This window comes from Schistocerca gregaria, chromosome 7, assembly GCF_023897955.1.
Source record: "Schistocerca gregaria isolate iqSchGreg1 chromosome 7, iqSchGreg1.2, whole genome shotgun sequence".
NCBI classification, from domain to species: domain Eukaryota; kingdom Metazoa; phylum Arthropoda; class Insecta; order Orthoptera; family Acrididae; genus Schistocerca; species Schistocerca gregaria.
Window position 1 is genome coordinate 118,711,957 of NC_064926.1, and position 22,785 is coordinate 118,734,741.

Genomic DNA, 22,785 nt, shown 5'->3' on the forward strand with positions numbered 1-22,785 from the left:
ACAACAGCTTACTATCTATCCGAACGCCTAGGAACTTGAACTGTTCCATCTCGCTTATAATATGCCCATTCTTTCTGATCAAAATATCGGTTCTTGTTGAATTGTGAGTTAGAAATTGTAAAAACTGAGTCTTACTGTGATTTAGCATCAAATTATTTTCCACAAGCCACGAACTTATTTCATGAACAACGTTATTTGATAATGTTTCAATATTACACCCAAGATCCTCCACTATCAAGCTGGTGTCATCAGCAAACAGAAATATTTTTGAATCACCTGTAATAGTAGAAGTCATATCATTTATATAAATAAGAAACAGCAGTGACCCCAGCACCGACCCTTGGGGAATGCCCCACTTAACAGTGCACTAATGGGACTGAACATCACTACCACTCTCCATATCGCGGAGAATTACCTTCTGCTTTCTATTCTTAAATTAAGAAGCGAACTAATTGTAAGCTACTCCCCTGACTCCATAATGGTCCAATTTCTGCAGTAATATTTTGTGGTCAACACAGTCAAAAGCCTTCGTTAAATCAAAGAAAACACTTAGCGATCACAACCTTTTATTTAATTCGTCCAAAGCCTCACAGAGAAAAGAGAATATAGCATTTTCAGTTGTTAAACCAATTCTAAAACCAAACTGTACATTTGACAGCAAATTATGTGAATTTAAATGCTCCAGTAACCTTGTATATACAACCTTCTCAATAACTTTAGCAAACATCGATGACATAGAAATAGGTCTATAATTGTCAACATTATCCCTTCTCCCTTTTTATAAAGTGGCTTCACTACCGAGTACTTTAATTGGTCAGGAAACCGACCATTCCTAAAGGAAAAGTTACCAATATAGCTAAGTACTGGGCTAACATACATAAAGCAATACTTCAGTATTCTGCTAGATACTCTGTCATTTCCATGGTCTTTAGTGATTTAATTATTGACTCAATCTCCCTCTTGTCAGTATCATGGAGGAGCATTTCAGGTAACAGTCTCGGAACACTTTTCTCTACAAGCGCTATATGATTCCCTGTTGGGACTAAGTTTCTATTTAGTTCACCTGCTACATTCAGAAAGTGATTATCAAATACTGTACATATATACGACTTATCAGTAACACGGACATTCCCACTACCACTGATTCTATATTCTCGACCTGTCTCTGCAGACCAGCCACTTCCTTTAAGACTGACAATACGGTTTTAATTTTATCCTGAGACTTAGCTATTTTATCTGTATACCACATACTTTTTGCCTTCCTAATAACTTTTTTAAGCACCTTACAATACTGTTTGTTATGGGCTGCTGCATTTAGATTTTGACTGTTTCTAACGTTTTGATAGAATTGCCATTTCGTTCTACAGGATACTCTTATCCCTCTAGTCAGCCACCCAGGCTGTCTGTGCTAGTACCCTGTTTTGAACGTTCTAACGCAAAGCAACTTTCAAAGAGTATGAGAAAAGTCTTGAGAAAAGCATTATATTTATCGTCTACTGTTTCAGCACTATAAACATCTTGCCACTCTTATTCCTTGATAAGGTTTACAATGGTCTCTAAAGGAACTGGATCAGCTTTCCTAAAAAGTAGATAACTATATTTAACATGTGTTGCAGCACAAAAATCTGTTAGAGTTAAAACTTGTGCATCTTGATCTGAAGGCCATTCGCCTTTTTGCTAACAGAATGCCCTTCTAGTAATGAGGAATGAACAAAAATGTTGTCTATGATTGTTCTACTGTTCCCTTGCACTCTCTTTGAAAAGAATACGGTTTGAATAACATTAAATGAATTATGGAGGTCTACCAGCATCCTTTTCCTTGCACAATCACTTATACAATTAATATTGAAGGCACCACATATAACTAACCTTTTGTATTTCCTATAAAGTGAACCAAGAACCTCCTGTAGCTTTAGCAAAAATGTTGTGAAATCGGAGTCTGGGGATCTATAAATAACAACAGTAAGAAGTTTAGCTCCGTTATATTTAGCCACACCTGCACAACACTCAAACACCTTTTCAGTGAAATACTTTGAAACATCAATTGACTCAAATAGGCTGCCGTTTTTCACATACATGACTACTCCCCCACACCGCAAAGAGCTTCTAGAAAAGCTGCCAGCCAACCTGTTTGCTGCTAAAGGAAGCCTCTGAATTATCGCCTTATTTAAGAAGTGTTCAGATATACCAATAATTTCAGAGTCTACCTCTATAAGCAGTTCACTAACTTTATCTCTAATACCTTGTACATTTTGATAAAATATACTAATTCCCTCATTACTCGGATACCTAAGCTTTGTCAAAAGTGGTTCCTTTGTTAGAGAGACTTCCCTTAAGCAGGAATACCTATCAGCTGACTTCAATCTAAAAAAGGTGCAGCTCTAACACCCACTAGTACAGGAATTTTCCCATGAGTGATCCCACCACCCCCACCTATGCTGTCAGCTATAAGCTTTGTCAACCGAAACCCGTTCAAGCATCAAGCTGCTTGTGCAAGCCTGATACTTGCGCTAATTAAACCTACACAGGGTCAAGCAAGCTTGCACAAGCACGCTTGCGCAATATGAGCGTGCTGCGTGGCCTAAGGGTTGGACTGTTTGCAACAAATTTTGAAAGAAAGTCCACATTGCATCTATGTGTAACTCATCTTGAAACGTGGCGGGCACAATAATACCGATGGACATAAACTGTACCTCTTTAATGACTCTCTTCCCGAACAAATTGTTTATTGACTCGAATGTGTTCAATAAACCGTTAAAAATGCCCACTGGTAGTAAATGCACAAACGTACGTGGACTTGGGCTCCCCTCCCCTCACACAGGTTAGCTACAATAAACAGCAGATTCTGATCCTGGGTCAGTTGTCCGTTCCTGTCTCTTACAAATCTGTTGTTCGCCCTCTCACCTTTCTTATTGTGCATCATTCCCATACCGCAGACCTGTTAGAGTTAAATGCGGTTAACGCGTTCAGTTTCTCCATTGCCGATGAGGTAAATTTCTTGTCAGATCAAGTTAGGTGTCAGCGACTGGAGTCCCTCTGCTCTGAGTTTTCGTCGATGTTTGCCCCTGGGCTCAGTTCTGCCACTGGTTTTCAAGCTCACAGTACCATGAAAGAGCCTGTCCACCCTTTTTTTTCCAGGAGCAGCAAGTGCGTGCCACATTGTGCGACTCTGTCAAGGCCGAATGAGGCAGTTTGACATCCTTCAAAGTCATTCGGCCTCGTGTCTTCCAGTGAATGGGCTTCACCACTGGTCATCGTTAAGAAGCCGACAAATAAGCTTCGCCTCCGCGGCGACTTCAATGTCACGATTAATGCATAATCCTGACGAGTTGCCACTACTTTTCTAAGATTTATTTGTCAGAGGCGTACCTCCAGCTCCCCTTGGATAGGGCCACTGGGCACCTTCCCGTTGTCAATACACCTTTCGGCCTATATCACTATCAACGCTTGCCGTTTGGCGTCGCTAGTGTGCCTGCAATTTTTCAGCGTTTCTTAGAAGAGCTAACAGCCTCTGTGGACGGCTGGATGAATTACCTCGATGAAGTTGTTGTTTTGGGTTCTTCCATTGAAGACCACCTTAGTAATCTCCAATCGTTGTTTTCTGCTTTCCAGTCTGAGGGTCTCAAGTGCAATCTTACCAAATCTCAATTTTTTCAGTCGTCAGTTGAGTACCTAGCTTTCGAGGTTTCTCACATAGGGGCCAATCAGTTGTGTAATCATGTTGACGCAATTGCGGCTTTGTTGTGGCCGATCTGCACTATGGAATTGCGGGCGTTTCGAGGTAAAGTTGTGCATTACTGTAAGTTTTTGCCCACCGCATGCCGTGTTGCGAGCCCCTGCGCGCGCTTTTGCATCAAAATGTGCTTTCCTTTTGGTCTCCACCTTGTGACCGAGTGTTTGCTGTGCTTAAATCTAAGCTTCAATCTGCCATGTGTCTGATCATTTTGCAGCCCGGTCAGTGTCTCGTGTTTGGTACAGATGGCTCTCAGCACGATTTTGGGACGGTGCTGGCACACAAATAACGCGGAAAGGTCTGAACGACATTCTGTTTACGCTTCTAAGATTTCAACTCCCCATCAGCAGTGGTATTCTCAGATTGGAGAGGAGGCTTTGAAGATTGTGTTCAGCCTCGAGAAATTCACATCTTCTTGTATGGTTCTAAATTCACTTTAATCACATATCACAAGCCGTTGGTTGCTCTTTTTAACCCTTTGGCTTCTGTGCCGGACAATTCAGCACATCGTTTGCAGCGGTGAGCCCTCTTTCTCCCCTGTTACCATTATCAAATCCAATACCGGCTAATGGCGCAACACGCATACCCTGATGTTTAATCAAGACTTCCTTTCAGTCTGGATCAAATGGTTCAAATGGCTCTGAGCACTATGGGACTTAACTTCTGAGGTCATCAGTCCCCTAGAACTTAGAACTACTTAAACCTAACTAACCTAAGGACATCACACACACCCATGCACGAGGAAGGGGTGGAACCTGCGACCGTAGCAGTCGCGCGGTTCCAGACTGTAGCGCCTAGAACCGCTCGGCCACAGTCAGTCTAGATCCGGCGTTCTATTTAGATATTACTATCCAGAGCGCGGTCGATGGTTTTCCCATCACTAGTGCCACGATAGCTTCGACTGTCGCCGCGCATCCTGTACTTGAGTCCTCTCTTTTGTGCAGCACGCCTGGCTGTAAAAAGCCTCGGCCGTGTCTCAGATCCCTTACGTAATTACTTCTATCTCCAGCACCGCCTCTCTGTCTTTCACGGGGTTCGTTCGTTAGTTATGAAGGACCCTGCTCCTCGAGTTGTGGCTGCCACATCCATACTCTGTAATGTACTGCGGCTTCTGGATGTTGGTAATTGGGGGATCTCTCACATCAAAGTTTTGGCCAGCCAGCCAGCCAGCCAGAGACTGTGGGAGCGTTTGCATGTCGATTTTGCTGGGTCCTTCCTAAATAAATATTAGCTCATATAGTGGACGCCTATTCCAAGTTTCCGTAAGTGGCGTATTGTTCATCCATGTCTGCGGCGGCCACTGTTTTAGCCCTGTCTAAGATTTTTGCAACTGAGGGACTTCCATACACCCGTAATTACCGATAGTGGACCCCAGTTTGTTTCTCGATAATTTGCATCTTTTTGTCAGGCTAGTGGCGTTCACCATCTCACAGCTCCCTCATTTGATCCTCAGTTCAATGGTGAAGCCAAAAGCATGGTTAAGACATTTAAAATCAGATACAGAAGTATGCATCCAGCAGGTCCCCTGAAGCTGCTTACACCCTCTTTTCAGTTCGTACCATTTTACTTCAGCTGAGGATAAGGGGCCAGTGGAGCTGGTGCATGGACATCAACTACTGACCCTCCTTCACCTGCTGCTGGTGAATGAGGGTCACTGGCTGTTCTGACCAGGTGCACCTGTCAGGGCTCGTGGTTTTGGCCACAGACCGAACTGGGTTCCTGCCATCATCATCCACTACCGAGGCCTTCACCTGTTCTTTGTCTGCTCTCCTAATGGGCGGACATCCCGTCACTTCGACCAGCTGTGGCTGCTCACGGCGGGGCTGTTACAGAGAGGCCATTGGCTTTCCCACCTCCCACTGCCGTCAATGTCCGTTCCCGTATTGCAGATGGTACAGTTCGCACCACAGTGGCAGCTCATGCCTGGAAAATCCCTGTCTACCGTTTCTGCCTCGACCCCCACTTCTTGAGCACCCCCTGCTGCACCTGACGCTGCAGCCTCCACTACCACCATTGTTGGGTCCTGTGCGGCCGTCATCTCCGACGCCCCCGCTGACGCCTGCGATGTCGAACACTGACTTCGATGACAACGTTGCTATGGAGATGCCATCCCCGGCCCTGCCCTACAGTCTCTCACAAGAAAGGGGGGGGGGGGCACGGTGCGCCAACTTGCCCCCTCGTGACTTCTGCCACTACTCGCCAGTGACTGCCCACCACATGATGCAGAAGCTACTGTTGTCGGCTGATGAAATGGGTGTCACCAAGAGAGACCTGTAAAATAAAATTCGAAGAATATAACATTTTGACAGTGATTTAGTGCACCAAACATATTTGGTCATAAATGCACGAAGATGGAACTGAATTTCAGCAGCACCAGCTGCAGATATAACACAGCCATCTCTATGTTGCAAAGCGAGCTGGCCTGGCAGGATGTGGAAACAGTTGACACAGCAGTATCCAGGCGGTAGATACCGTAAGACTTTCCACACCAGTAGATGCCAAAATGTTTAGAATATGTACCACAAGGCATAACACAGCACAAACAAGTGCAACTCAAAAGCATATGGACACCTAGTCATTTGTAATAAAGTCATTTCTATTGGTATTTCAGGTCTATAACCACAGTGTTGTGTTGCTTGGCTGCTGTGTAGAATGCTGTTCGTGGTCCACAGTTAGACTCTGCATTAGGGCAGTCCGCTCTGAAACTGTGGGACCTGGAGTCAGCACTAGGACAGTCCAGCACCTCCACAGAAAGTAGCCAACTGGCCATCGACTCGGGGACAGCGTGTCACTGACATTATGTATCCAGCCCACTACCTCCTGGACAGTGTGGGGTGCGTGAGCCATGTCACAATAAATGTGGTCACTGCTAGCTGAGGCCACCTGGAGCTGGAGTCGCCGGTGGTGGAAGCAGTTGTGACACAAGCCACTAATCGGCAGACGCTGCACTCTGTCAGCATTGCGGGGTAGTAACACCCAGGAAACTATTGCTGCCGTCAAGCTACTGCTTCCTATACCGAGCTATGGCAGGGTGACTTAATAAAGCATTGGGAATTACAGGTGAGTCACTTGCATCTGGTCAACTGGTGTCAGAGTACTGGCGTCAACTTTTCAGTGCAACATCTGATCCTAAGGCATATGGTACTCTGAGTCAAGAAATTTATGATGGAGATCGTAAGAGATGGAAAAGAGCCACCGTGGTAAAACAACCCAGTTAGAAAACTGCTACGGAAGCAAAGGGAACTTCACAGCAAACATAAACGTAGCCAAAGGCTTGCAGACAAACAAAAATTACACGAAGCGAAATGTAGTGTGAGGAGGGCTATGAGAGACACGTTCAACGAATTCGAAAGTAAAGTTCTATGTCCTGCCTTTGAAGAAAATCCTAAGAAATTTTGGTTTTATGTCAAAGCGGTAGGTGGATAAAAACAATATGTCCAGACACTCTGTGACCAAAATGGTACTGAAACAGAGGATGACAGACTAAAGGCCAAAATACTAAACGTCTTTTTCCAAAGCTGTTTCACAGAGGATGACTTCACTGTAGTTCCTTCTCTAGATTGTCGCCCAGATGACAAAATGGTAGATATCTAAATAGATGACAGAGAGATAGAAAAACAATTAAAATCGCTCGAAAGAGGAAAGGCCGCTGGACCTGATGGGATACCAGTTAGATTTTACACAGGGTAGGCGAAGGAACTTGCCCTCCCCCCCCCTTCTTGCAGCGGCGTGCAGTAGGTGTCTAGTAGAGCGTAGTGTTCCAAAAGATTGGAAAAGGGCACAGGTCATCCTCGTTTTCAAGAAGGGACGTCGAACAGATCTGCAGAACTATAGACCTATATCTATAACGTCGATCAGTTGTAGAATTTTGGAACAGGTATTATGTTCGAGTATAATGAGTTTTCTGGAGACTAGAAATCTACTCTGTAGGAATCAGCATGGGTTTCGAAAAAGACGATCGTGTGAAACCCAGCTCGCGCTATTCGTCCACGAGACTCATAGGGCCATAGACACAGGTTCCCAGGAAGATGTCGTGTTTCTAGACTTCCGCAAGCGGTTTGATACAGTTCCCCATAGTCGTTTAATGAACAAAGTAAGAGCATATGGACTACCAGACCAATTGTGTGATTGGATTGGAGAGTTCCTAGATAACAGAACGCAGCATGTCATTCTCAACGGAGAGAAGTCTTCCGAAGTAAGAGTGATTTCACGTGTGCCGCATGGGAGTGTCGTAGGTCCGTTGCTATTGACAATATACATGAATGACCTTGTGGATAACATTGGAAGTTCACTGAGGCTTTTTGCGGATAATGCTGTAGTATATCGAGATGTTGTAACAATGGAAAATTGTGCTGAAATGAAGGAGAATCTGCAATGAATTGACGCATGGTGCAGGGAATGGCTATTGAATCTCAATGTAGACAAGTGTAAAGTGTTGCGAATACATAGAAAGAAAGATCCTTTATCATTTAGCTACAATATAGCAAGTCAGCAACTGGAAGCAGTTAATTCCATAAATTATCTGGGAGTAGGCATTAGGAGTGATTTAAAAAGGAATTACCGCATAAAATTAATTGTCGGTACAGCAGATGCCAGACTGAGATTCCTTGGAAGAATCCTAAGGAAATGCAGTCCAAAAAGAAAGGCAGTAGGTTACAGTACGCTTGTTCGCCCACTGCTTGAACACTGCTCACCGATGTGGGAACCGTACCAGATAGGGTTGATAGAAGAGATAGAGAAGATCCAACAGAGAGCAGCGCGCTTCGTTAAAGGATCATTTAGTAATTGCGAAAGCGTTACGGGCATGATAGATAAACTCCAGTGGAAGACTCTGCAAGAGAGACGCTCTGTAGCTCAGTATGGACTTTTGTTAAAGTTTCGAGAACATACCTTCACCGAGGAGTCAAGCAGTGTATTGCTCCCTCCTACGTATATCTCGCGAAGAGACCATGAGGATAAAATCAGAGAGATTAGAGAGCACACAGAGGCATACCGACAATCTTTCTTTCCACGAACAATACGAGGCTGGAATAGAAGGGAGAACCGATAGAGGTACTCAAAGTGCTATCGCCACACACCGTCAGGTGGCTTGCGGAGTAAGGATGTAGATGTAGATGTAGAAACTTGACTACTGTGCCTTTTGTATGGTGAATTTTGTGAAAAGTAATGAATACGCGTATTTTCCCGCTTTAGGGGTAATGGGGGACACCTGTCAGATGTATGCAGTGTAATTTAAAACTTCATTCAGCGATGTGTACCGCTGAATCAGTAGCAATAATGGGTTTCTCGTGGCTACATGGCTAGACAGAACCGGCAGTCAAAATGGCTGATAATCAGATGCAAGAATGAAGTTGATGTATTTTGTTTAGTGATTTGCGTAATTGTTTATGTTCCAGAATCAGTACAGAGAGGGGCAAGGCTTTGGCAGAGCCAGGGACACAAGGAGTGAAAGAGCCAGAGGCAAAGCATATCTTATTGGAAAGGACAGCACAACCGACAGCAGAGAATACGGTGTTACTTGGCTAACTGGGAGCACAGCGAGATATAGATTTGTCAGCCACTAGCCTAGGTGCTTCTTTCTATGGTAAGTCAGCTGAGATGTGCAAGCATATGTGCAGGATTTACAAATTTGGCAGATTGGAAGAATGCCCTGACATGGAACCTTTGAGGGTAATAAAATTAAGATTAACTGGATGAGCAAAAACGTATGCGGATCTTATGGAAGCTCTCAAAGGAGCTAAACCATCTGAAGAATTTAAACATAGGTTAGTTCAAATATATAGGAAGCAGAACAGCACCAGAAATTTTAGAGAACAGTTGGGCACAGTAACAAAGAGGGATAGGGAATCAGCAGAAGAATTTGTGGGTAGGATGAGGATGATCAGTAATCATACATACAGGTCGGGGTGCAAGCAGAACTTACGTTTGATTTTTGAGCAGCTATTACACTACTGGCCATTAAAATTGCTGCACCACGAAGATGACTTGCTACAGACGCGAAATTTAACCGACAGAACGAAGATGCTGTGATATGCAAATGATTAGCTTTTCAGAGCAGTCACACAAGGTTGGAGCCGGTGGCGACACCTACAACGTGACGAAATGAGGAAAGTATCCAACCGATTTCTCATACACAAACAGCAGTTGACCGGCGTTGCCTGGTGAAACGTTGTTGTGATGCCTCGTGTAAGGAGGAGGGGTAATACGGAACACCGTGCTGGATCCCAACAGCCTCGTATCACTAGCAGTCGAGATGACAGGCATATTATACACATGGCTGTAACGGATCGTGCAGCCACCCTGGGTCAACAGATGGGGACGTTTGCAAGACAACAACCATCTGCACCAACAGTTCGACGACGTTTGCAGCAGCATGGACTATCAGCTCGGAGACCATGGCTGCGGTTACCCTTGACGCTGCATCATAGACAGGGGCGCCTGCGATGATGTACTCAACGACGAACCTGGATGCACGAATGTCAAAACGCCATTTTTTTGGATGAATCTAGGTTCTTTATACAGCATCGTGATGGTCGCATCCGTGTTTGGCGTCATAGCGGTGAACGCACATTGGAAGTGTGTATTCGTCATCGGCATACTGGCGTATCACCCGGCGTGATGGTATGGGGTGCAATTGGTTACACGTCTCGGTCACCTCTTGATCCCTTCGAAACTCCACATTTCAGCAGGATAATGCATGACCGCATGTTGCAGGTCCTGTACGGGCCTTTCTGGATACAGAAAATGTTCGACTGCTGCCCTGGCCAGCACATGCTCCAGATCTCTCTTGATGAACTGTGGTATCGTGTTGAAGCTGCATGGGCAGCTGTACCTGTACACGCCATCCAAGTTCTGTTTGAGCCAATGCTCAGGCGTATCAAGGCCGTTATTACTTCCAGAGGTGATTGTTCTGGGTACTGATTTCTCAGGATCTATGCACCCAAATTGCGTGAAAATGTAATCACATGTCAGTTCTAGTATAATATATTTGTCCAGTAATACCCTTTTATCATCTGCATTTCTTCTTGGTGTAGCAATTTTAATGGCCAGTAGTGTAGATTGATCGCGGAATGTAAGGAAACTGATATGTCGACCAGATTGTAAGTCAGATGGGCAGTGTTTTTGGCCAGTCTAAGGTGTTATGGTTGTGGACAATTGGGGCATGTATGGTAGTTTCAGAGGTAGGGGACCAGGGAAGAAACAGATGTTTAAGGCCAAAGAGAACCCAAAGTCCACCTAGAGGTATTCCCAGGAAAATTAGATGCCACAAAGTCGAATGAAGAGGTGGACTGTGCGGAGGAAGGAGTAGTGGGGAAGGAGAATTGCAAGAAGTTGTTGGTCATAGGGGCACATCTGTTGGTTGCCAGTGAGGACCTGCGAAACATAAGCAGTGGAACTAACCATGGTATAGATTTCATGTAGTGGTGGACAGAGATATCACTCTCTTGGGATCAGTAGACATAGATTTTTGCCTGGGTAGAGTTCAGTTCAGACAATGTGTAGAAAGTGTGACACATGTAAGTAAAGGCTATGACACGATTCTGGGATTAGATTTCTTGCCTCAGAATTGTGCCAAAATCGACCTCCACACATGGTGGAGCTTGACGGAAAAATACTTCAGTGGGGTGAAACTGTTGCCAGCGCAGCGACTTCACGAGGGAGGCTATTGAGTATGACCAACGGCTTAAGCCTTAAACCATGAAGAGGCACAATAAGGCTTGATTGGCCTGTGTGTCTGAGGGTACTGGGGAACTATTAGAGTTAATGCTACGAGTCTGACTTACCAGTAGGGATGTTGTATGTGGTAGAACCATTGGAAGCAAAGTACTGGACTGGACAGGCCGTTTAGTGAAAAGAAGTGTTGTATGTGTACAAGAATGCAAATGTGGAAAAACGGTACCTGTGTTTGTGGATAATTTCAGTCTGAGAGTTTAAGGTTAACAATAGAGTTGTTAATCACTAATGTGGATATCCTGGTGGAGGAAGAGTGGAACACGAGGGTTATTGACCACAAATAACTTTCAAATGCCTCTGAAACTACATTAAGAGTGCAAGTAAAGCATCTAAAGGGTAGTGATAGAGAACAGATGGAAGAATTATTACTGGAATTTAAAGATTTTTCTTTGGTTCATATGGTTCAAATGGCTCTGAGCACAATGGGACTTAACATCTGAGGTCATCAGTCCGCTAGAACTTAGAACTACTTAAATCTAACTAACCTAAGTACATCACACATATCCATGCTGAGGCAGGATTCGAACCTGCGACCATAGCGGTAGCGTGGTTCCAGATTGTAGCGCCTAGAACCGCTCGGCCACTCCGGCCAATTTTTCTATCCCAAATGGGTTCTTGTCAGGAATGCACATTATGCAGCACTGAAGAACCTACAGGGACTGAATCACCAGTTTACCACAAACAATATGGGGTATCAAGGTACTCCAGCCAATTCTGGAGGAATTCATCGATCAGTAGCTGAAGGATAGGAGGGTAGCCAATTCTGGAGGAATTAATCGATCAGCAGCTGAAGGATGGGATTAGTGAGAAAAGTAATAGCCCCTGGGGGACTAGAACCGTCATCGTGCCCAAAAACTCAATGGATGGGTCAAGGAAACACAGGTTTTGTTGTGATTTCGGCATCTAAAAACCAAGACTGTAACGGATGCCTACTGTACGCTGAACATTATGGAAACTATAGACTATTTCGGCCAGTGCAAATATTTTCATCGATGGGCTTGAAGTCAGCTAGACGTGGCCCTGGAGGTCTGATCAGAAACAGAATTTTCTTCGTTGTGGGTATTATCAATCCAAGAGGATGCTTGTTGGATTTAAAAACGCACCTGCGATGTTTCGGAGATTGTTTGGATAGGATTCTCAGAGTTTTAGAACCATGTCACTGTATGGTGTACTTTGATGGTGCAATTGTCTTTGTCAGTGAAATGGAGCAGCATATGCGCTGCCTGAGGGAGGTGTTTCTGATATTAAAGACTGCATGTTTAACTTTGACTACAGATAAATGTAATTTTTTGCTAGAAGATGTGGCATACCTTGGACGCCTAATGAGAAAGAATGGCGTTAAGATTGATCCGAGGATAGTTAATACCATATGTGAATTTCCTGTATCTTAATTGGTGAAGGAATTGCAATCATTCCTTGGCGTTGTGAATTATTATAGAAGGTTCGTAAAAGGATTTGTGGACATTTCCAGGCATTTAATACAGTGGATGAAAAACAATTCAAAGTTTGTGTAGTCAGAGTAGTCATCGTACTTTCGAGAGACTGAAAGAAGCTTCAACGGCAAGTCCAGTATTAGTGTTTCCAAATTTCAATAATGAGTTCATTCTGTCGTACAATGCAGCCAACTGTCACTCAGTTGTGTGTCGAGTCAGGAGGCTGAGGGTGTGGAACATCCAATGTTCTATGCATGAACTCAGCAGAGAAGAACTACTTCACGACGGAATAGTAAATACTTAGACTTACCTATTGAATCATATACTTCAAGTGCTGTCTATATGGAAAGAAATGCTGGGGTTGAAGGATCCATCTAGTAGGTTTACACAATGGACAGTATGAGTAACTGAATTGAGTTTGAGTTCATACATAAACTCAGAAAGAAGCATAGAAACGCAGATGGATTGAGCAAGAAAGTAACGATATTTCAAACAGGAGGCTATGAGCTTTAGGAATGGCAGACAGCACAGAAAACATGAATGTAAACCCTTTGTCGCAGTTTTGTGTGTGGGATGGGTTTCGTGCAGAGAAACTAAGTTGGGACCGTGAAGGGTGGTACCAGAAAAATTTGTGAGATAAAGTATTATAGGATGAACATGATCACGTGCTAGCAGGTCATGGGGGATTTAGGTCTGCCACAGGAGAGTAGAGGAAAGGTACTGATGGAGAAACAGGGTGTGTGAAATTCGATACAGCCTGCACAGAGAGCAGATTTGTGTCATACAAGGGTACCACTGTGAAAGGTGGCTAGTCTTCTGGGCTAACCTCACTTTCCCCTAAAGGACTGCATACAGATTACGGCACTCATGTTACGTTAAGGAGACACAGTGACCAAGTCAATGAACAAATGAACTGTATAGAGGATTAACACTGAATAAGCTCTGTCTTGGCTTTAATGTAGTTTTGCATGCCGTATTTTGAGGTGAAGGAACTGTGCTCATGTTGGAAACATATCTTCACCATGGCCAACTGAGACTGCTGTAGAGCATAGAGACTATCACCGGCATGACTAGCAAGGCAGCCACTTTGTGTCATACAGTTTAAAAAATGAGATGCGCTAAGCTCAAATATGCTGAGCGATAGGGGAAGAGCCTTACTCAAGTCACTGCTTCCTCTGTGGGTGGGGCAGGAATGGTGGCAGAAGCGTCCTAGCTCGGAGGGGCTAGACCAGTGTCCCACAGGGACATGAGAGATATCGGTGCAGAGGCATGTGCCAGAGTTTTTATGGCTCCTTCCCTGGATCGTGTCCGCACAGAGGAGATAGCGTGCATCAACTTTCACGGCTAACCCTGACAATGTTATTTTTTTTCCAGAGAACGTCATTTCGTCCTGTAAAAGAAAACTTTTCACTTTGTTCGCCGTAACGCTCCCAGGAATTTCAAGAATAGTTGCATTTCTTGAGAGATGCGCTGGTTCCCACGCCGCTATTCCCATGGAAAGAGAGAAGTTTTGATTGGTGTCCTGACTGATATCGAGGTGTGAACCGAAGGGCGCTTGCACGATGTCACAGTAGAGAGAACTGGTCGAAAAGGAACTGTCTGCCCGTTGGAGGGGGGTAGTACCAGACATTAAAAAACAAGCATTGGTGAAAACACCTTTCACAGCCCAGCATTGTTTGAGTGCGCTTTTTGAAGCATCTCTTCGTGGAGCTTATGATTTTGGAAGGTATTTAATGGGGGACGTACATAAAATGCGAAAAAAGTCATTTTTTAAATTGATCTTCTTTCGTTAGCTCAACCCATTGGCAATAATCTCCTGAAATTTCACAACCCAAATCGCAACCTAAGCACCTTAAAAAAATTAAGTGCCTAACGTGTTCGTCCTACCACGCCCACTTGCTTGAAGAGACTCTAGTTTTCGTATTACTTACGGAAACATCAACACGGCTGTGAAATGTATGTAGTATATTCTCTTTGTGTTTTATTTCTGAGACTGTTGTACACTCCTGGAAATTGAAATAAGAACACCGTGAATTCATTGTCCGAGGAAGGGGAAACTTTATTGACACATTTCTGGGGTCAGATACATCACATGATCACACTGACAGAACCACAGGCACATAGACACAGGCAACAGAGCATGCACAATGTCGGCACTAGTACAGTGTATATCCACCTTTCGCAGCAATGCAGGCTGCTATTCTCCCATGGAGACGATCGTAGAGATGCTGGATGTAGTCCTGTGGCACGGCTTGCCATGCCATTTCCACCTGGCGCCTCAGTTGGACCAGCGTTCGTGCTGGACGTGCAGACCGCGTGAGACGACGCTTCATCCAGTCCCAAACATGCTCAATGGGGGACAGATCCGGAGATCTGGCTGGCCAGGGTAGTTGACTTACACCTTCTAGAGCACGTTGGGTGGCACGGGATACATGCGGACGTGCATTGTCCTGTTGGAATAGCAAGTTCCCTTGCCGGTCTAGGAATGGTAGAACGATGGGTTCGATGACGGTTTGGATGTACCGTGCACTATTCAGTGTCCCCTCGACGATCACCAGAGGTGTACGGCCAGTGTAGGAGATCGCTCCCCACACCATGATGCCGGGTGTTGGCCCTGTGTGCCTCGGTCCTTTGCAGTCATGATTGCGGCGCTCACCTGCACGGCGCCAAACACGCATACGACCATCATTGGCACCAAGGCAGAAGCGACTCTTATCGCTGAAGACGACACGTCTCCATTCGTCCCTCCATTCACGCCTGTCGCCACACCACTGGAGGCGGGCTGCACGATGTTGGGGCGTGAGCGGAAGACGGCCTAACGGTGTGCGGGACCGTAGCCCAGCTTCATGGAGACGGTTGCGAATGGTCCTCGGCGATACCCCAGGAGCAACAGTGTCCCTAATTTGCTGGGAAGTGGCGGTGCGGTCCCCTACGGCACTGCGTAGGATCCTACGGTCTTGGCGTGCATCCGTGCGTCGCTGCGGTCCGGTCCCAGGTCGACGGGCACGTGCACCTTCCGCCGACCACTGGCGACAACATCGATGTACTGTGGAGACCTCACGCCCCACGTGTTGAGCAATTCGGCGGTACGTCCACCCGGCCTCCTGCGTGCCCGCTATACGCCCTCGCTCAAAGTCCGTCAACTGCACATACGGTTCACGTCCACGCTGTCGCGGCATGCTACCAGTGTTAAAGACTGCGATGGAGATCCGTATGCCACGGCAAACTGGCTGACACTGACGGCGGCGGTGCACAAATGCTGCGCAGCTAGCGCCATTCGACGGCCAACACCGCGGTTCCTGGTGTGTCCGCTGTGCCGTGCGTGTGATCATTGCTTGTACAGCCCTCTCGTAGTGTCCGGAGCAAATTTGGTGGGTCTGACACACCGGTGTCAATGTGTTCTTTTTTCCATTTCCAGGAGTGTATATTGTCACTGGAAGCAAAAGACAACGATAAGCTTTGTTTACAAAATCGCGAATACTTGTATTTATTTGCGTTGTTTTGCTAATTTTATCGTTGTATTTCGTTGTGTTTTTTTAATAATGCCACGACAAAGAAAAGTTTTCAAAAATATATGCAAGAAGCATGTACGTACTTTATTAAACAGCAGACACGCTAATAATTTCGGTAATGGTACCGAGTTGTCTGACGAGATTGTAGCGACGCTGTCACGCGGTAAATTCAAGCTCGTCGGTGTGTGTGTGTGTGTGTGTGTGTGTGTGTGTGTGAGTGCAGTGCTGTGCGGTCGTAATTACTGTACACGACGTCTGTGTAGTTCCGCGCCCAATCTCTAGAGGGGCTGTGTTTTCTAGATTTTATATACGTTCTGTTTATTATTATTATTTCTTGTTTTTTTTAGTTAATTAGTAGTTCCGTGTCTCCTGGCTTGTGTGGTCGAGTACTGTTTTCTCTCCAATAACTACAGAAGTTTTCACATGCTATAAGCATGTGAACTCTTCTCCCAGCAGCTCAAGACAGAATATTTCAAGTGTCAGTATTACTGACAATGGTGATGACTGTCAAAATAACACTGGATATCGGATGATTGACATTGAGTTGTTGTCAAGTGCAGTGAAATTAGCATGTGCATGTAAGACATGTGGTTCAGACATTCTGGACTTATTCGATGATGGTAACAGACTGGGTGTGGTACATATTTTATGCAAGGGCTGTGATGCTGACACTTCATTTGAAACATCAAAATCAAAAACCTGGTATTATGAAGCGAATATGAGATTTTTAGATGGTCTAAGATGAATTGGTGTAGGAACAGAAGGAGGAAATATACTCTGTGGAATGATGAATATGCCAGCACCATGTGCTAGATTTTCAATGGCAAATACTGAATTGGACAAGACACTTTATGAAGTTCGTGAAGAGAATTTATCTGCAGCAACAGCAGAGGCAGCAAGAGAGAATGATCCTTTGGATGATGAGGATAGTAATCATGTGAAGACTGATGTTGTTGTTTCATGTGCTGGCACATTTATGAAGAGAGGCCATACATCCCAATACGGCATTTCAAGTGTGATAAGTGTTGATGTAGGTAAAGTACTTGATGTCCAAGTAATGAGCAATTACTGTAAAAATTGTCCTATTACCAGAAATATGAAATCAGAAGATTTGATGAAGAATCACAGCAGCAGAATGAACCATTGTGGATCAAGTGGCTCGATGGAATTTGCTGGAATGAAGATAATTTTTAACAGATCTGTTTCTAAACATGGAGTCAGTTACATAAAGTATCTTGGGGATGGTGACTCCAGTACATTCAAGGTAGTAAGTGACAGCAAACCATATGTTGTAGAATGTATTATTGGAAAGCTTGAATGTGTAGGTCACGTCCAGAAGCGCATGGGCTCAAGTTTGCGAAAAGTTGTGGATGACATGAAGGACAAGAAGTTGGAAGACAGAAAGGGTCTAAGTGGAAAGAACAGGTTAACGAAGAAGATGGTTGATACCCTTCAAGTGTATTATGGTAAGAGTATTAGGGATAACCTATCAAGTGTTGAAGACATGCACCAGTCTGTTTAGGCAACATATTTTCATATGTTATCCGCAGATGAACATCCCATCCACAACCTTTGCCTATTTAGTTAGTGTCGCTACAAACAGGTTCAGAGGGATGTAATTACTAAACGTCATTAAGCCAACATTCAGGGTTCTATCCAACCCTGATCTTCTCAAGTAATGTGTTCATGGCAAAATGCAGAATCCTAATGAGTCCCTGAATGCCCTCACATTGAAACGCTGCCCCCAAACTACATTTTGCTCATCCAACATAGTTAAAATTGCAGTTTATGACGAAGTTATTGTTTTTAATGGTGGGAACTCAGAGAGGATGAAGGTCTTGCAGAGAATGGCCTTCAAACCTGGAGTTTAAAGGGGATAGACACTCAACGTGTACTTGCAGCCTATACATCCATTGAAGACCTTGTACAGCTGACAAGACAGAAAAGAAGAAGCCAGAAGAGAAGTGTGGAAGGAAATGAGGACCATGAGTATAGATCTGGTGGCTTTTGAAGGAGGGAACGACAATGAAAGAGCAGAATTACTACTTACGTTATTCAGGTACATTTATTTCCAAAACTAGAAAAGATGTGACTGTGATTTTTGGAATGTCTTTTGTATTATGTATAAGAAACACGTACACAGAGTGAATATTTAATATCGTGCATGAATGCCAAGATATATAATTAAGAAGGTAGAATTTTGATGTGCGCTTTTTTCAGTTAAAAATAATTAAACATAAAACTTTGTTAAATGTCAGTAAATTGAAATCCTTCCGTGGGCTTCTTTATATCTATGTAGAGATTATACAGTAAAATTTACAAGAAAATTTCTTAGAAACTTTATTAGTAAATGGTACCAATGTGAATCGTGAGTTCAAAAATTTAAAAATTTCCAGACAATTTCAAAATTTCAATTAAAATTACAAAACATTTTCAGTAAATTCCCTGAACTACCACAAACCATTATACATAATTTCAGTTATGTAACTCATAAACTGTGGATTTGGTGATAGGTTATATTTGTACCTGTATTTCTTGTACGTCCCTTTGTAAGATGGCAGAGGTGAGATGTGTGTTTTGGATATTGTTGGGAGAGGTATGGGTTAACACTATAGACGTTGTGAGTATAATTATTTAATTTTTTAAATTGTTGATCGGTAAAGATGTTAGGGTATTAATATTCTTAGATTCTAAAATATGTTATTTTGAGATTGAATCACATAATTATGTGTGGTGTCGTATAGTTCGTAGGAGTCTCAGTGTGATGTATCATGTACAGATTTACTTACCGACAAGATGGTGTTGGAAGGGAAGTTGGAGGTTAGTAAATTTATGACGGGGACATCCGACTTCATAAAAGCAAACTAACAAGAAAACTTTCCCCGAAACTTGGTAGTTGGGTAGAGGGGGCAAAATAGTGCACTATCTATTTTTTTTTGTTTGAGCCCACCTCAAAAAGTAATTACGCATTTAAGCGAATATTTTCGAAAAAAATGTTTTTCATATAAAAGTTGGCATGTAACTGTTCTTGAAAACTGTGTAATCAATTTTTGTAATAATTTGAAATACCCCAATGTCTTGTTTCAGTACTGTGCTAAGCCATTGGGAAGAGAATTGATTATGTACTAAATGACTGCAGCCTTATTGTAATGTGTCTCAAGTGGACGCTGACATTATAATCATTCAACAGTACTAGATATGAAAGTCTTTACACAAAGTTCTTCTAATAGCGAAAGCTGTATATATCTCATGGATGTACACTCCTGGAAATGGAAAAAAGAACACATTGACACCAGCGTGTCAGACCCACCATACTTGCTCCGGACACTGCGAGAGGGCTGTACAAGCAATGATCACACGCACGGCACAGCGGACACACCAGGAACCGCGGTGTTGGCCGTCGAATGGCGCTAGCTGCGCAGCATTTGTGCACCGCCGCCTTCAGTGTCAGCCAGTTTGCCGTGGCATACGGATCTCCATCGCAGTCTTTAACACTGGTAGCATGCCGCGACAGCGTGGACGTGAACCGTATGTGCAGTTGACGGACTTTGAGCGAGGGCGTATAGTGGGCATGCGGGAGGCCGGGTGGACGTACCGCCGAATTGCTCAACACGTGGGGCGTGAGGTCTCCACAGTACATCGATGTTGTCGCCAGTGGTCGGCGGAAGGTGCACGTGCCCGTCGACCTGGGACCGGACCGCAGCGACGCACGCCAAGACAGTAGGATCCTACGCAGTGCCGTAGGGGACTGCACCGCCACTTCCCAGCAAATTAGGGACACTGTTGCTCCTGGGGTATCGCCGAGGACCATTCGCAACCGTCTCCATGAAGCTGGGCTACGGTCCCGCACACCGTTAGGCCGTCTTCCGCTCACGCCCCAACATCGTGCAGCCCGCCTCCAGTGGTGTCGCGACAGGCGTGAATGGAGGGACGAATGGAGACGTGTCGTCTTCAGCGATGAGAGTCGCTTCTGCCTTGGTGCCAATGATGGTCGTATGCGTGTTTGGCGCCGTGCAGGTGAGCGCCGCAATCAGGACTGCAAAGGACCGAGGCACACAGGGCCAACACCCGGCATCATGGTGTGGGGAGCGATCTCCTACACTGGCCGTACACCTCTGGTGATAGTCGAGGGGACACTGAATAGTGCACGGTACATCCAAACCGTCATCGAACCCATCGTTCTACCATTCCCAGACTGGCAAGGGAACTTGCTGTTCCAACAGGACAATGCACGTCCGCATGTATCCCGTGCCACCCAACGTGCTCTAGAAGGTGTAAGTCAACTACCCTGGTCAGCAAGATCTCCGGATCTGTCCCCCATTGAGCATGTTTGGGACTGGATGAAGCGTCGTCTCACGCGGTCTGCACGTCCAGCACGAACGCTGGTCCAACTGAGGCGCCAGGTGGAAATGGCATGGCAAGCCGTGCCACAGGACTACATCCAGCATCTCTACGATCGTCTCCATGGGAGAATAGCAGCCTGCATTGCTGCGAAAGGTGGATATACACTGTACTAGTGCCGACATTGTGCATGCTCTGTTGCCTGTGTCTATGTGCCTGTGGTTCTGTCAGTGTGATCATGTGATGTATCTGACCCCAGGAATGTGTCAATAAAGTTTCCCCTTCCTGGGACAATGAATTCACGGTGTTCTTATTTCAATTTCCAGGAGTGTACATGTGCAGCCAAGCCCTTCGAGTGATCACCAAATGAACAATTTCTTAATCCTCAGATATGACGCTCTAAACGGCTCTTTCACACTGACCACCTTTAGAATCTAACAATAATAGAGATATTTCTCCCTCATCGGGAAAGAAAACGTCTTTCAAATATCTTTTGACCTGGTCAGATGTTTGTTTATCAGATTTCGATGGTATCAGTAGGACATTTGGGGTTTCAAAAAGAGATTCTCGGTCCAAGCTCGCCATTAGTGTCTTTTAAAACTTTGAAAAAAACCTTTTTGATCGACGTGCCCAAGGACAAAATACACCTGATGACCCAAAAGAGCTCAGAGGCGCAGGTATGACCGTAGAATGTATACGGCTTTTGATGTTGGAAGAACTTCGTAAGGAGACCTTAAAATTTAGTACTTTTGAATGATTATGATGTCAGTCTCCACTTGAGAAACAATACAATCAAGCTGCAGTCACTAGCACATAGTCAATTCTCTTCGCAAAGGCTTACCAATGTAATGAAATAGGTCTGATACGAATCAGGATATTTAGAGGATCACCAGTCACAGTTTGAAACCCAGCTGAATTTCGTTTTATATTTCCTTCTGTGTACATTATGTGAAGCAATGTTGTTCATTTTATGTGCACGGTGTAAAAGTAGCTTATATCTCAAGTATTTTCATACAGATTATAATTGTTGTAATTATTTTCTATTATAATAATGAGTTACTTATTATTTTCAATTAACAAAATAGAAATATGTCAAAAACCAAATTAAAAAAGTCACGCATTTAAAATCTAAAATAACACTTTAAAACATAAAACAAATATAAGTAAAATAAATAATTACAATAGTAATGAATATTTGGAAATTTAAATTAGGTGTGTTGTAAATGCTCTGACAGGACACTGCATACAGCTTATTTTCCAAAAACTGCATTTCAGAAACCAGCTTTATTACATAGGGATATATGTGGCTTGTAAGCTTCTTTAATGTACGACATAACAAAAGTTTTCATTTTTCAAAATGAGGTAATAGTGGTGTGGTATTTTACAAAATTTCAAATTGTTAGGAAAATTGATTTTAGAGTTTCAAGCACATTAATTGCATACCAATTTTATGTGAAAAACATTTTATACGTATCATTGTTTCAAACCTAAAATGCCAAATTACCATGGTGTATCTATTATCATTTAAAAGTGAAGTTCGTCACAAACAAAATACAAAAAATACTTATTGCGCTATTTTGTCTCCTCTATACACCCGCCGAGTCTCATCAAGATTGTTTATTGACACCTTGGAATATTCTCTTGTAACTGACAAAGTCACGGGGAAGTGTGCTCCTCTCATTATATTGTTCACGTCGTCTTTAAAAGTCAGAACACTGTGTCGTCTTACTCCAAGTTTGGAGTCCATGTGTGGTTGGTTTTCACAAATACTTTATGTGCAACTAAATCTACATCTACATGGATACTCCGCAAATCACGCTTAAGTGTCTGGCACAGGTTTCATCGAACCACCTTCACAATAATTCTCTATTATTCCAATCTCGAACAGTGCGTAAGAAACGAACACCTATATCTTTCTGTGTGAGATCTGATTTCCCTTATTTATTATGATGACCCTTTCTTCCTATGTAGGTCGGCGTGTTCGTGCTTTACCGTCGTTTATGCTGTTTTGAGTGGATACGTTGGGCTGCGC